The sequence below is a fragment of the Varroa jacobsoni genome, unplaced genomic scaffold (assembly GCF_002532875.2).
Source record: "Varroa jacobsoni isolate VJ856 unplaced genomic scaffold, vjacob_1.0 scaffold_387, whole genome shotgun sequence".
Lineage (NCBI taxonomy): Eukaryota > Metazoa > Arthropoda > Arachnida > Mesostigmata > Varroidae > Varroa > Varroa jacobsoni.
The window spans coordinates 151,349-156,530 of NW_019213289.1; the positions used below are offsets into that span (position 1 = coordinate 151,349).

The following is a 5,182-nucleotide window of genomic DNA, read 5'->3' on the forward strand; positions in this document are numbered from 1 at the left end:
CGTATCGCTTTGTCCTAGCTAGCAAGCTCTCGCTGTCTTTGGATATTTCGACCGCAGACGCGTCGTCCCTGCCAGACGGTCGAAGGGTTGATTCTGGTCAAGCGACGAAAAACAAGGAATTCTTTTCGGCGATGGACATCAGCTATATTGAACAACAGGGACCAGCTATCGGTTCGTCTTTGGCATCCCTTCTTTCGTAGGCAGGCTGCTGCCGCTGCCTCTTGCATCTCTATCACTCGCGGTCCGTTTGGTCGGTCAAAATGGAGATGATAATGTGCTCGTCGACCTGGTTGACATCTGACGATATTTATGCAATTTTTTGGCCGCAGTGGCAGTGGGTTTGGCCATACCACTACGTTGGCATGACCACCGCCTCCTTGCCGCCCGCCAAACAGAATCCAATGCAGCCAGACCGTCACCGCAACTACGTACTAAGACATCACAACAACAACTACCACCAAATGATGACGCTGTCGTCTATCCAGACGCTTATTTCAGCCATGGCAATGGCTGTATGAGGAGGATATCGATAGCATTGTGGCTGATTGAATTGATGCATCCACGATGCTGAGGGTCTCGCAGCTTAGATTCTGCTGCTGATTGGTAAGTTAAGCTATTCGACAAACCAATTGGTAAATCTGGACGAATGAAAATCGTGGCGGCGCTATCAATGCGTTTTTTAATAATAGATGAACCTCTGCGGGCTTCAGCTGAGGAACGCTTGCCGTGGGGGAAGGAGTTGCATGGAAATCACTGTTGGTGTTGTTGTTGTTGCTGTTGCTATTGTTTCCATTATTGTTGATTATTGCTATTAGTTGATGTGCATAGCACGTGTACATACATGGTGTTCTGTAACTCCACTATGGTTCTGCATCGTTGTTGCTCTCACAGGTCGTGCTGACTCTTCAGCTCCGTTCTGTGACGTTAGGTTGAGCCATTGTCTCGAACCGCTACTAGAAGGGCAGCTATAGTTTCATAACGTCGCGTTACCCTACACCACTGTATAAGCTGCGGATGAAGTTTCCGTAAACAAAGCTTAATCAGGATGCAGTTCTCTAGTTGCGCTGATAATACGGCAGACGGCGTTGTTCTGCGACATGAACATGTTATCCCATAAAATGCTTGGATAGTTTCATCGATAATTGAGGACGGTGTAGGGCCTCGTTGAAGTCCCTTATAGCGGAAAACGCTTGAACGAGCACTCCATTCAGCTAATCGAAGCGTACATGCAAGCAAGCTTTTCCACAGCTCCAGAGCAAGTAATTGTTTGATTAAAAACAGCGGTATGAAATGCTTGTTTGGAACCGGAACAGGTTTTTATTATGCGTCATCGCGAAATCACTTCATTGAGTGAAAAATGAAAAGCGTAAACAGAGATAGAACATTTCCAAGGACAGAAAGAAATGAGCTATAATTTTGCTATCGTTCTGTTTTAACAATGACGCTACGCTTATAGCGTGCCCTCAACGGTCTCGATAATATCCCTGAGCTGACTTCAGCATAAAAACTAACAACTAATCTGGGTCGTACCAGTTCCTCTATGCCGATTAGCGTGAACGGGAACAAAAAAATTACTATGATTTCCTTCTTCCGCAGGTCAGACGCTACCTCATTCCGGATTGAGTCCATTCCAGTGCTTAGGTAACAATGATTATGATACTTTGACTAGTTATCGTTCCCGCAATAATCCAGTATATATAGAGCCTAGATGACGTTACGTAGCATATAAAGGAGCATCAAGACATTCTTCGAATGTGTACAGATTAGTATGTTATTAGACAAAAAAAACAAATGAAAAAAATCATTTCGCGCCAATGGCAGGTGTGCATTCAGCGGATCCGTGGTATAGAGGTGTCCTCTGCATAGGTGATACCGTCAAGTTAACTTGCAAGGCCCCGTCTGAATGATCCATGGCGATCAATCTTGAGTTTCCGTGATTCTGTTATAAGTCCTCGTTTTTCGACAAGTTTTTCACGGCCGAAAATGCTCAATGCATATATGTAAGCAAACCTTGAAGCGGCACCTATTGAACAGAATCAGTATTGTTATTTGAAATTTGTTAGGCATAAGATAATCATCTGTGTGCGCCTACACAGAAAAAAATCAACATTCAAAATCATTTGCCCCGTATTTTCGCGGCGTATTGACTGCGTTATGTGGGTGCGTACTTGTCCTTACCTTCGACTGTAGCAAATTTCTGTTGTGTTTCAGTTACGTAGTTTTTTTTTTTCTGTACTGTTACATCGCCTTATTTGGATAACCGCTCAGGGGTGTCGGGGGCCGGGAGTCGCTGCCGTTGCTACTGACGCTATTCACCAAAAGTACGAATCAGTGGCCAACATAAACAGAACAACGCAAGTTTCGACACAGATTTGGGCGACACAATTAGCACAGGCGTGAAGAGACCGTTAGCACCAGCTACAGACTAAACGTTGGGTAGTGCTTATCGCAAGGTTGGCTACTCTCTGACAACTATGGCGGATCAGAGACCCAACAGTCATTCGGTTGGTCTCGGATTTTCTTTAGTGGATGTCGCCAATGCCTAACAACGATTCATCGATCCATCTATTTATCGTTTGCTGCTTGGTCGGCTACTGGACTCAATCAGCTGGTGCAGAACGAAGCTGTCGACGCAGTTCAATGTCATCGCGTGCGCGACACACGCACACACAAAGATAATGCACACCGTTTCAGCAGACGTTAGACGAGTCAGAGACGGAAGAGGTGAGTGAAACGACAGTGATTCGTTTGGCAAACCGTCGATAATTCCGCTTCGTTCTCTGCTTGCGGATATATGTCGCCGTATAGTGGACGGTACATGTGCTGTGCCAAACGACGCTGGCCGCTCGAGTTCTACTCTTTTTGGTCTTGGACGGTTGGGTCGCAAGTGCTGATACTTTGGACTGTTACATTTGGGTTAATTAGATTGTAGGAGAGTTTACTTTTGCACTACGATTATCAGCCACTATACGGCCTCAGAGAGTTTTTGTCGATTTGCGCTTACAGTTGTGCACAGGGCGAACGCCTGCGTTGGCCAGGCTCTACTGTGCTGGACGATGGTGCTTTCGGAAACGATGAAGTCAATGATACCGAAGTTAACTCAACAATCGTCGGACTAACTGCCAATACCATCGTAGCTGGCGCCACCTTCCCAAATATAAAAACCCCGATAGCTGTTTAGGATTTGTTTGTACCATTTAGCTAATATCAGCACGGTGATATAGTTAACAGCAGATCATAACGTCTTCGTGCCTAACGTCGAATTGTCGTCCTGATCACCCCTGCTAACTACTACCACTACCAATTAATATTGTATTATTGTACCCACCTATGTGTGTCACGTAAGGACAGCAGCCTGCGATTGAGGGTGCAGTAGTTTGCGACGGGTCAGCAGATACGTCAAATAATGACAGAACTCGGTAGGCGCAAACAGGCCACGTCGAGCACGATCAGCAGATGCGCAGAATACGGACGAGCTGAGGAATGGTCCACTTGGGAGAACGTCCCTGTTCACAATTTGAAGGTGTTCCCTCTGTTGCTATTAGGGCAAAAGGCGTATCGCTGCACTGTCGTTCGTTGCTGCAAATGTTAGCGGCCTTATATGGCATACTACTTAATAGTGCCATAATACTTGCCTGTATTTGTGCGCGTCTCGTCGTTTCCATCCCTACTTGAATACGTTACAATAAGTATATAAGCTTTGACAGAATAGTTGAAAGCAGTTTCGTTGATCAGAACAAGACGGCAACGGTCGATCTGCAACACGGTCGATGATTTCGCACGCTAGCATCCGGCAACGGCCGTTCCTTAGCGCGCTCATTTTGCCAGCGCCACAGATCTACCGATACTGGTCGCTAAAGCAGCAGCAGCAACAAAAACTACAACTAACATGTACTAAAGCTGCAGCTACTACCGCTATCGCCCCAAACAAATCTTCTACCGAAGACGAATTCTCCGTAACAGGCGCATCTCCTTTGTTGTTGCTGCTGCTGCTGCTGCTTGATGATGATGCACTTCCTCGGAGCTCTCGGATCGTCTTCGTCCAGCAGAAATTTGCTGGACAAAAGCGGCGCTGATTGTGTTGGCGGAACAACAGCGGCAGTCGGAGGAACGGCGCGCTGTTACAGCAGTTCATTGCGACGCTTTTCTCTTCGGGGTTGTCGTTCCTTCTTCGGTATCTATCAGCCGCATGAGGCTCTTTTATTCTGCGGCTTGATTTACTTGCCGCCGAAAAACGCTCACTGCTAATTTTAACGTAGCGGCCGGAGCTGACACTCATCCTTGTCGTTACCTAGCGATTCGCTTACGTTGCTGCTGGCGCCGCCGCCGCCGCCGCCGTTGTTCCTGTGTTTGTCGACATCAGAGTGAAGCGACCCTCCGCAATGGCCGCTCTTGACCGAGGAACTTGTCCACCCAGCTGAACTGCCTGATCAACGACTGACCACCTCCAATCGGCGCCGCAGGCCTGCGTGTCCGGTTTTGGTGCTAAAGACGGAGTAGGTCATTTAATTTGGAACGGCTCTCCCGCGTTAATATCGGTCGCTGCTATTGCAGCTGCAATATGTTGTGGTTTGCCGTTTAAGCTGCCAAGCAGGGTTCAAGTTCTATGATGCAAGGGGTGTCTTAGTTGTAGTAGCAACAGCGACAGAAGCTGTTTTGGTTCGTCCTGGATTCCTGGACGGATGGAAACTGTTTTTTTTGAGGTCTACTTCATTCATTCATTTGTTTAGAACCATAGAATGGCTTTGTCGGAAAGCATATTGCGAGTGGAGATACGAGAGACCGAAACATCAAGGTCTGCCAACAGGTAGATATATCTACCGCATATATGAAGGGAACGGTAACTTTATCAAAAATCTGAACGCGAACGAGAACCAAATACAAGTATATTAGTACTAGTATGAAAAGGTTCCATATGTAAAAAGACTTGTTCTGAAAAAGCAGGCAATAAATACCCAAAGTATGAATGAAAAAGCAATGGTAACACTACTGAAGGGTAGAAAACGTCGGTCAGGCTTTATGGGTACGAAGTCGTATGTGTTGCCCAATCTAAAGACTAATAAATAATACAGACTATCGACAAGAGAAGATAATACCTGGTTTTAATAAATTAACTCAAAAAATTAACCCAAGCCACACACACACACACACACTTTGATATCAGAAAAGGTAGGAGCTGTCA

General features: G+C 46.2%; 1 long non-coding RNA gene across 1 annotated transcript; it reads right to left on the reverse strand.

Annotated features, from left to right (window-relative positions):
• Nucleotides 1–1,286: 1,286 nt before the first annotated feature.
• Nucleotides 1,287–3,270, reverse strand: LOC111259948 (uncharacterized). Its single transcript, XR_002679947.2, has 2 exons — nucleotides 2,179–3,270; nucleotides 1,287–2,023 (listed from the first exon to the last, which is right to left on the reverse strand). It is a non-coding gene; the product is annotated as an uncharacterized LOC111259948 (long non-coding RNA).
• Between the last annotated feature and the right edge of the window lie 1,912 nt (nucleotides 3,271–5,182).